This window comes from Bos taurus, chromosome 16 (assembly GCF_002263795.3).
Source record: "Bos taurus isolate L1 Dominette 01449 registration number 42190680 breed Hereford chromosome 16, ARS-UCD2.0, whole genome shotgun sequence".
In the NCBI taxonomy this organism is placed as follows: domain Eukaryota; kingdom Metazoa; phylum Chordata; class Mammalia; order Artiodactyla; family Bovidae; genus Bos; species Bos taurus.
In genome coordinates, this window is record NC_037343.1 from 7,051,682 (window position 1) to 7,063,027 (window position 11,346).

General features: G+C 40.3%; 1 long non-coding RNA gene across 1 annotated transcript; it reads right to left on the reverse strand.

Moving 5' to 3' along the window:
* Window positions 1-7,599: 7,599 nt before the first annotated feature.
* On the reverse strand, window positions 7,600-11,292 carry LOC112441779 (uncharacterized). The gene is made up of 3 exons (XR_003029643.2): window positions 10,041-11,292; window positions 9,511-9,621; window positions 7,600-7,867 (listed from the first exon to the last, which is right to left on the reverse strand). It is a non-coding gene; the product is annotated as an uncharacterized lncRNA (long non-coding RNA).
* Window positions 11,293-11,346: the final 54 nt, after the last annotated feature.

Below are 11,346 nucleotides of genomic sequence, written 5' to 3' on the forward strand. Positions count from 1 at the left end.
AAAAACAGAGAACCTGAGACGACTCTAAACTGTTACCTCAGACTGATCTTTAGGCTCTGCACAAAGAGGAAGGAAAGACTGAGCAAGGTCGGTAACTGGCCAGCTAAGGATAAAGGAGTGTTGCAACAAAGAGCCGGTATGCAAAGACTAAGAGAATTTTGGGTTCTGGTTCCATTTATAAGCATCCAAAGACATCACGCAACATCACCTAACCAAAAGAAGAAAGACTGCAGACCACACATATCAATGAATACATTCTTTACAAACATAGATTACAAAACTCATTAAAAAAACATCCAATTACAAAGCAGAGAAAGCAACAACAAACAATTTCAAGGTGGCAGAAGAATCTAATTTCCAGAATTAACAAGTCTAAAATTTAAAATGTTCAGGTTTCAACAAAAAATAATGAAACATGTAAAAAAAAAAAAATGTATGCTTCACTCATAGGAAAATTAACCAAAATTGTCTCTGTGGAAGTATAGACATTGGACTTACTAGAAAAAGACTCTATTGTCTTATAGTCAAAGAGGTAAAGGAACTATGGACAAAACTAAAGGACATTATGCAAATAATGCCTCAAGAATGATAGATATCAATAAAGAGAGAAACTATAAAAAAGGAACCAAACAAGAATTCTGGAGTTGAAAAGTATAAAAGGTACAAAATGATTGTATAGTTTGTCTCTCTACAAACATAGTAAAAGTAAACAAAAAAAATCAGAATTGATTTTGCTTAACTCTTAAAAAAAGTCAAAGGCTTATAGCAATCAATAAATATCAAATCAAGAAGGCAACTTAAAAATAGTTGGAGAGCTTTAAACTATTTTTTATAAAATAATTAAAAAAAATCACTAGAGAATTTCAACAAGAGATTTAAGGAAGACAAAAGTGTATATATATAAGAGAGATCAATTGCAGTTATCCAGTCTGAGGGGCAGAAAGAAAAACTAATAGAGACAAAAAAAAAAAAAAAACAGCATAAAAGGCTTGTAAGACATCATCAAACTTACTGATAATGCAGACTAGGAGTCCCAGTGGGAGAGGAAAAAGTGACACAGTATGTGATGATACAATGGCTGAAAGTTTCTAAATTTGGTGGAAGATATGATTTTACACAAATAGGATATGTAATCCTTCAGACACCACTGAGCGACTTCACTTTCACTTTTCACTTTCATGCATTGGAGAAGGAATTGGCAACCTACTCCAGTGTTCTTGCCTGGAGAATCCCAGGGACAGGGGAGCCTGGTGGGCTGTCATCTATGGGGTTGCACAGAGTTGTACACGACTGAAGCGACTTAGCAGCAGCAGCGATGAACTCCAAGAAGAATGAATACAACAGTATCCACATTGAGACACATTATAATCAAACTGTCAAAAGACAAAGAGAGCACCCTGAAATCAAAAGGAGAGAGGCTACTTACCACAAACAAGTGGTTGACAACATTAAGTGTCAATTTCTTAGCAAAAATGATGGAGGCCAGAAAGTTGTGGGGTGGCATTCCTAAACTGCTGGATAATAGCAACAAAATAATCCACTGAATTCCATATCTGATTAGCAAAATTTCAAACTCAATAAGAAATTTAAGCAGTTTATAGCATATGGAACTATATTCAATATTTTCCAATAACCCACAATGAAAAATAATCTGAAAAAGAATATACATATATATAGACACATATATGTAAGTACACAACGGAAGCACTTTGCTATAAACCTGTTTCTAACACAGAACTGTAAGTCAACTAGACTTCAATTAAAAAAAAATCAAGGTAAACAAAAGTTCAAGGAATTTGTTGTTTGTAGACCTGCCCTATAAGAATGCAGAAAGGAGTCTTCCTGATGTAAACACAAGGACACTAGACAGCAACTTGAAGCCATACATCAAAATAAAGAAGACTGGTGGAGAGAACTACATAACTAAATGGAAACTCAATTATTATAATATTTCTTGTTTAAAATCTCTCTGCTTGTCCCTGTATGATTTAAAGGACCAAGGCATAACATAGATGTAAATTTATGTTAATGCATATGTAATATGTAATTTATGATGTAATATGTAATATGTAATTTATGATGACAACAAAACATCCAGCCCTGTCTCCCATCATGATTGTGTTTGGATATAAGGGCTTTGAAGAAAGTAATTAAAAGTGAAATGAGGTCAAAGAGCGGGGCCCTAATCTAATAACATTGATGTCCTTGTAAGAAGCAGAATGGACACCAAGAGCACACACAGAGAAAAGGCCATGTGCCAATACAGTAAAAAGGGTCTGCAAGCCAAGGAGAGAGGTCATACCAGAAATCAACTTTGCCAGCACCTAGATCTTGAATTTCCAGCCCCCAGAATTATGAAAAAATATAGCTCTCTTGTGGCTCAGCTGGTAAAGAATCCGCCTGCAGTGTGGGAGACCTGGGTCGGATCCCTGGGTTGGGAAGATCCCCTGGAGAAGGGAAAGGCTACCTACTCCAGTATTCTGGCCTGAAGAATTCCATGGACTTATGTCTATGGGGTCACAAAGAGTCAGACACGACTGAGCAACTTTTAATTTCACTTTTCACAATTCTCTTGTGTCAGTCAGTCTGTGGTATTTGTTATACAAGCCTTAGCAGATAAGCACATGCATTCTGTCCTTAGTCCTAGTATGGGTAATATGTTCTTTTCAAGGTTAATATATATCTCATACATAACTTCTTTATTAATATAATTACGAATTATTAAGAGGTTGATTGCCTTATTTAATTAAATGAAATTTTGTGTAAAATCTTTTTCATGAAATTTTCAATCTGATTATATAGCTTTAACTCACTGGAATCACATACAGTATTAACATAAAATGTATTCCTTTCTAAAGAAACCATCAATGTAGATCATAATTCTCTTATGGCCATCTGAAACACGTTTACTAATATTTTGTAAGACAATATATATATTCATTCATAAATATCACTTTAGTGCTCAGTTGTTTCAGTCATGTCTGACTCTTTGCGACCCTATAGGCTGTAGCCTGCCAGGCTCCTCTGTCCATGGGATTCTCCAGGAAGAATACTGGAGCGGATTGCCGTGTGGACTTCCAGCAGCTCTTCTGGACTGAGGGATCGAACCTGTGTCTCCAGCAATTATTTTGGAGTGATCCAGCTTAGAATCAAGATTGCTTAAACTTAGTGAAGACTGTATTTTTCCATGCTCAGTAGCTGTTTTATAAAATGAGAATTGTTATTTGTCATAGAAATAGGATATGCCCCATAAAATTAATTTGAACTTGACTAACTTTTAGAAGCCATTATTTGTTTTTTTTTAAATTTTGATTTGATGATTATTTACTATGAATATTGATTCATTAAGTTATTTGTGCTTCATTGGATTAATTTTATGAAATTCTGGCTCTGCTTGAGTATAATTTGTTTCAAGATTTTCAAATTCATTGAATTGCCACCACAATCTAGTCATATATACACAAATGCATGCACACACACATGCACACATACATTTTAGCTATTCCATTTTAGTTACTGGTTTTTTTTTACTCTTTTCATCTTTATTTAGATTTATCAGAAACCATTTCATCTTTTTTTAAAGCCATCAGTTCCTGAACTGTTTAATACATTTTACGGATTCAATTTGCTTTGTTTTTGGTGTATTAATTTCCATCTATAAATTAACTACATTTCTTTTAATCATTAGTTAAATTTAAAAAATTATTCTGTTTAATGTTTAACAAACTTGGTCTCTTCATCTCTGAGCATAGTTTTAGGTTTCAATTTTGATTTATTATTCATTCTATATATATTATCTAGGTTTTTTATTACCTCATTATTGTGGCTTATTTTTATACTTTTGTTATTAAATTGTTAGACTTTTAGTTATGTGCACATGTTTGTATATTTGATATGTATTAATGTAACTGAAAAATAATATTAATTGAACAATGTATTTTATCTATCTATCTACTCGCTCAGTCATGTCTGACTCTTTGCGACCCCATGGCCTATACCCTACCAGGTTCCTCCATCCATGGGATTCTCCAGGCAAGAATACTGGAGTGGGTTGCCATTTGCTTCTCCAGGGGATCTTCCTGACCCAGGGATCAAACCCGGATCTCCCGCACTGCAGGCAGACACTTTACCCTCTGAGCCACGAGGGAAGTCCATGTATTTTATAGGAGCATTCAAGTTTTTTCACTAACCTAAAATATAAAAGTATACAAACATATTCAAAGATACTGACAACACCCACACATATTTTGTCTCTAATATTATTTGCTATTTGGTAGCTAAATATTGCAAACAGTTGCCAGGGATCCATTTCTTTTCTGGAGACCATGTTTCAAGACATCACAGTAACAGAGGCTGAAGCAGTCTTAGGGTGGTTAGGGTATCTGGTAGCTAGAAATGGGTTGCCATTTCTATGCTGGGTAGTAAACTAAAATTAAGACCAACTTGGAAGGAGTCCAAGTCTTTAAACCACCACTTTTTTAAGGCTTATCAACACCAAGGGAAAGACGGGATTGTGCCAATTTTCTGCTCCACAAGTAGAGGACATTCCAATATGTCTCACAGCAAATTTTGAGAAGAGTTGCACAGAGCTCAAGTTGTAAAACAAAATCTGTCATCTGTGTCATTTAATAATCATGGATTTACTGCAATGAGGAATTGTAGTAAATTGCCTATTTAAGCTGCTAGATAGGTTTCCTTATTCTTTGAATATTAACCAGAAAATTTCAACCTTTGCCCTTTCTATTACCCAAGCTACATCCAAGATAACATTAGCTAATTTTTCTTTACTATGATAGAGCATGTTATAATAAGTAGTCAAGGAAAGCTTAAATGAATACTTGAAATTAGCATCATGCGTTAGAGAGGGGATAAGAATTCTTCCACAGTCTACCATGTATCATCTTACACAATATCGATTGGTGAGGAATATACATAAAAGCAAGATTTTCAATAGTGTTAACATAGAAAAGGGCTTCCCTTGTGGCTCAGCTGGTAAAGAATCTGCCTGTAAGTCAGGAGACCTGGGTTCCATTCCTGGGTTGGGACGATCTCTTGGAGAAAGGAAAGGTTACTTCCTCCAGTATTCTGGCCTGAAGAATTCCATGGAGTGCATAGTCCATGGGGATGCAAAGAGTTGGATACAACTGAGCAGCTTTCACTTCAAGGTTAAAGTGCTACACTCAATATGCCAAACAAATTTGGAAAATTCAGCTGTGGACACAGAACTGGAAAATGTCAATTTTAATTCCAATCCCAAAGAAAGGCAATGCCAAAGAATGCTCAGACTACCACAAAATTGCACTCATCTCACACACTAGTAAAGTAATGCTCAAAATTCTCCAAGCCAGGCTTCAACAGTATGTGAACCATGAACTTCCAGATGTCAAACTGATTTAGAAAAGGCAGAGGAACCAGAGATCAAATTGCCAACATCCATTTAATCATTTAAAAAGTAAGCGAGTTCCAGAAAAATATCTACTTCTGTTTTATTGACTATGTCAAAGCCTTCGATTCTGGTGGACAGTAACAAAGTCTGCAAAATTCTTAAGGAGACGGGAATACAAGAACACCAGACCTGCCTCTGGAGAAATCTGTATGCAGGTCAGGAGGCAACAGTCAGAACTGGACAAGGAACAACAGACTGGTTCCAAATCAGGAAACAAGTACGTCAAAAGCTATATATTGTCACCCTGCTTATTTAACTTATATGCAAAGTACATCATGAGAAGCACTGGGCTGGCTGAAGCACAAGCTGGAATCAAGATTGCTGGGAGAAATATCAATAACCTCAGATATGCAGATGACACCACCCTTATGGCAGAAAGCAAAGAATAACTAAAAAGCCTCTTGATGAAAGTGAAAGAAGAGAGTGAAAAAAACGGTTTAAAGCTCAACATTCAGAAAACAAAGATCATGGCATCTGGTTCAATCACTTCATGCCAGATGGGAAAACAATGGAAAGAGTGGCAGACTTTATTTTTGAGGGGGTTCCAAAAATCACTGCAGATGGTGACTGTAGCCATGAATTTAAGACACTTACTCCTTGGAAGAAAAGTTATGACCAAACGAGACACCATATTAAAAAGCAGAGACATTACTTTGCCAACAAAAGTCTTTCTAGTCAAAGCTATGGTTTTTCCAGTAGTTATGAATATGAATGGATGCGAGATTCAGACCATAAGGAATGTTGAGCACCGAGGAGTGATGCTTTTGAACTGTGGTGTTGGAGAAGACTCTTGAGGGTCCCTTGGACTGAATGGAGATCGAACCAGTCCATCCTAAAGGAAATCAGCCCTGAATATTCATTGGAAGGACTGATGCTGAAGCTGAAACTCCAATATTTTGGCCACCTGATGGGAAGAACTGACTCACTGAAAAGACCCTGATGCTGGGCAAGACTGAAGGCAGGAGGACAAGGGGATGACAGAGAATGAGTTGGTTGGAAGGCATCACCCACTCAATGGACATGAGTTTGAGTAAACTCCTGGAGCGGTGATGGACAGGGAGGCCTGGTGTGCTGCAGTCCATGGGGTCCCAAAGAACTGGACATGACTGAGTGACTGAACTGAAGTGAACTGAACTGAATTGTCAGTCTAAATAATTCAGTTATTTAGAAAATACCCACTTTAGATATTAGGGTGAATTATTGGGGGATATCTTAAGGTATATACTCTAAGTATGGAGTTTTCCCAAAAACTAAAAACAGAAATACCATATGATTGAGCAATTCCATTTATGGGTATTTTTTCAAAGTGTGTATCAAGAGATGAATGAATAAGCTGTGGTATGCCTGGATTATTACTCAGCCAAAAAGAAGAATGAAATCTTGTCATTTGTGAGAAAATGGATGGACCTAGAGGGTTTTATGCTAAGGAAAATAAGTCAGACAGAGGGACAAATACAGTATGATGTCACTTGAATGTGGAAACTGAAAATCAAAACCAGTGAACCAAAATAACCAAACAGTAATGTAGTCATTGAAACAGAGAACAAAGAAGTTGTTTACAGAGAGGAGAGGGATGTGGTGATGAGAGAGCTCGGTGAGAGAGATTAAGACTTACAAACTTACCTTATAAAATAAATGAGTTTGGGAGACAAATGTACACCATGAGAACACAGTCAATGAGAATAGTCCTTTGGGCAGCTGGAATAAAAGAGCAGGAGAAATATAAGGAATGACAACTAAAATGTAAAGAGCCTTTTTGGAGAGAAATCCTCTGTGTCAGAAGAAAAGAGAGAAACACGCTTAAGCTACAAATGGAGATCAATGATGGATCATGAACTTTTTACCCTGAAAGCAGACTGAGTTCTGAAAAATCCTGACATGCAAGTCTTGAAAGGGTAATATTGATCTCCTATGACTACTGGAATGAGCAGATATGAGAAAACAGAATTCTAAAAGACAATGACAGAAGGATAGATGTTAGAAATAAATTTGCAGTTTCTTAAACAACAAAGACTGAGTTGTGTGAAGGGGGAAATGATCCCGGTGGTAGACACTAAGGTGACTGGTTTATGACAATTTCTTAAGTTCTACCTCTGTTGAGGGGGGTTACTTTATACATATGTGTTTTTACAAAAAGTTCTTTTGAAAGTAAATAGATAAAAACATTTAATGAAAAACTTACTTATATATATGGAACATACAGATATATACAGAACATAAAGATAAAACTGTAGATAAAACTAATACTACATCAACGCAGCAAAACAAATGAAGCTGTACTAAATGAGGACTCTCAGGAGAGAGGCAATGAGGCCTCCCCTGATCTGATCCAGATGAGGCTCCTGGTGCTGTGTGGGCTCCACCACCTCTGGGGTCCAGGATGGGGTCCAGGTCCAGGTCTTCAGGGATTCAGATGAGAGCCTGCAACGACAACACAGGTGATGGAGTCCCTGGGATGTGCAGAGTCAGACAGAGGAAGGCTCCCTGGGGAGGGTGAGCAGGACCCAGAAGACTTCCCAGCATCTAGACTTGGCTTTGGGGCTCAGATCTGCAGGGCACTGGGTCTGTTTGCTGCTCTTTGCTGAGGGTGTTGTCTGTTAGTAAGGAGTGTCTAGAAATGTTCCACAGGAGCAAGTACACCTGGGCATCTGGCTGGCAAACCTCAACTGATGGGTCCCCTGGACAGTGAGACTCAGGCAAAGGAACAGGGGACTTGGGATTCAGGATTGAAAGCTTGGGTCTCCCCTTCCCTCTAGGCCCTGGAAGGAGCAGGAGGTCAGATGACACAGAGGGTAGAAGAACCTGCCCACCCATCCTACACAGTACAACTGCTCCTGAGACCTGAGCATTGGAAATGGACAATCACCTGGAATCTCTGTTTTCCTGAATAATCATTTATAAGCCCCAACCAAACTCTTCTGAGGTTTCTGCTTTTAAACTGTTTTTATATTATAAAAAGTACATTTTAACTGTTTAGCATATTGCAACATTGAAATTTGAGAGAAAACATTTCTTTTCAAACTATAATAAAACAAGATATGTTATTAATGACAGACTTGGGAACAAAATAAAAGGAACATGAGTAACTTGAATTCTGCCACTCATCCCAAGTGGGCTGCTCAGTCGCTTGAGTCATGTCTGAGTCTGAGCAACCCTATGGATGATAGCCCACCAGGTTCCTCAGTCACTGGGATTCTTCACGCAAGAACAGTGGAGTGGGTTGCCATGTACTTCTCCAGTGGATCTTCCATACCCAGGTATCAAACCCTTTTCTTGTGTCTCCTGCATTGGCAGGAGGGTTCTTTACCACTAGCACCACCATCCCAAGTGCACAAAGGACTAAATTGCTTTCTGGTGTGTCTTCAGATGGACACATACACAAAAGAATCTACTGAACCTCCAAATTCAGGTTGAGAGATGCTGCCCTGAGGTGACCTAGGACCCCAGGGTTCCAGATCCTGAGAGACCCCAGACTCGGGCACCCCCAGGCTGGCTGGGACCATCAGGACCAGGGAGCACCCACAGGGATGCAGAGCTGCCAGGTGACGCCCTGCCTGCACGACTTCTGGGCACCTGTGTCTCCTTCACTCTGTTCCCAGAGCCCAGGACTGGGGAGGGCAGGGCCGCCCCAACCTCTCTCTGCAGCTGGTGATGGACTAGGGATTCCCCCTGCTGCCTTTAGCGGGGTTGGGAGGGCAGAGCTGGATCCTGCAGAGGGAGATGAGGAAACCCCCACGGGGGGATCTTTAAAGAGAGAACTCTGGAACAGCAGCTCCTGGACACCTGCACATGGTGGCCCCATAGTGCCCCCCAGCCTCCCTGCAAATGTAAGAGCTGCCAGAAGAGCCAGTCCAGCAACCTCGGGGGCGTCTGTGGACGGGACCTGTGCCCTGGGGAGACATGCTCAGGGCATCCTCCCCTCGTCTGCACAGATTGTTACCACCCTCTTGTCTCTACATTTGTGGTGACCCTCAGAAGCAGACCCCATGGTTTCTGCTGGTGATTCTGAAGCACCAACAAGCGAATGGGGTCATGACAGAGACACAGGCCCTCGTCTGCCTCACCTTTCACCCCAGGTCCCACGTTCACTCTTGCTCTTCCAGGTCTTCCTCATCATCGCTGCTGACTTCTCCTGAAGCAGTCTTCAAAAAGATGACCAGATATCTTTTTGGTATCTGGAAGGAAGAGATCAGTCAAGCAGGTCCAATCCCTCCCAGGGTAGGAAAGCAACCATATGGGGTAGCTCAGGGCAGTGCAGACTTCATGGGGGCCCTTCAGCTGTGTGGGTCCAGACCTGCTGACTCCAGCCTCAACTCCTGCTCAGGCCACTCGTGGTGACAAAACCAGGTTCAAGGGTGCAGACATGAGGTCAGGAGTAGGGAAATGCTCAGAAAATGGGGGAATAGGACTGAAGATAGATTCATAGATTTTATATAAGCTCCTAGGTCCCCAAGTGCCTATAGGAGACCAGGTCCTGCAGAAGGCTAATCAGAAAAAGAGGGAAAGAGGAGAAAGGGAAGGGTTGCAAAGAAGAGTCTATTGATCAGAAAAAGAGAGAACATTTTTAAAAGATACGAAAGAAGAAATAAATGACCTCTATAGTCTTGCTCTCCTCCAAATCCTCAATATGCACCATGCAGTTTCTTGGTGTCTGAGGGCAGCACTCATCTGGAGTGGCTGTGGGAAAGCAAAGGGGAGATTTAGAGTCAGGATGTGACCAGGGGACCCTGTGCTCCTCACAACCTGGCCTTGGGACCCCTGGTGCCCTTTTCTCCAGGGACCTCCCAGGGCCTCAGTGTTTCACTTCTGCAATGAAAAAGTGGGTCTTTGACATCCAACATCCTGTTGCCACCCTCAGCTTGTCTACGAGTGACGAGGAATGACACCATTTCCACGCGTTCCTCCTCCAGGTGGTCACTGTCTCCATGCATCTCTGCCCACGACCTTGCTTGCCTCCTTCTCCCGCTGTTTCCCCTCTACTTCCTTCATGATTTCTCTCCTCTAGTCACTGTTCTTTTCCTTCCTCCTTGAGTCTCCACCAACCCTAGAGTTCTCCAACATGGAAACATTAGAAGAAGGACCATGTGTGTAGGGCCACAGTCTCTAATGAGTCCATTATTTAATTAAACAATCCATCACTCTCAGGAATGGCCTGACATGGACATGAGAATCTTCTGAGTTCTAGGGGAGGGGAGGACAAAAAGTTCACATAACAGAGACTATCCTGTTGCCTGATGTGACCTCAGTGGCCTGGGAGATACTTAATGCTCTCAGCAACACCTTAAGTTTCCCAGACCCTAAGAGAGGATAGAGGCAAACACTTTCAATTTCATTTAGCCAGAAATGGAAAAAAGAAATCCAAAAATATATATGGAACCTCTAAGGACTCCAAACAGACACAATAATCTGGAGAACTAATTTCAAATTTTCTCACCTCCTGATTTCAAAATACATTGCAAAGATACAGGGATCAAAGCTGTATGATAGTGACATAGGAACGCGTGCATAGCCCTAAAGACAAGAATAAAGAGCCCCAAGTAAACTCATGGATATAGGGTCAAATGAAATTCACCAAGTTTCTAAGGCAAGAAAAGAGTGAAAGCATAGTCTCTTCAACAGTCAGTAGGATGAAAAGATAACCTACAGAAAATTACAAACAATATATCAGAAAGGGAGATCATACTCAAAGTATATAAGAAAATACCACAACTCAAATGTAAAACAAGTAAAAAAAATGAAAGGTAAATAAATGAGTTGAGGAGTATGCAAAGATTGTGATCAAAACCACCAAGAGCTTCTGTCTGGAGGGAGTATTGGGTTCTAAGATGAGCAATCACCCTGAGTCCTGCTGCTCTGAGTCTCTGACCTAGGTCTGGTCAGTCCGCCCATCTCTCTGCAAC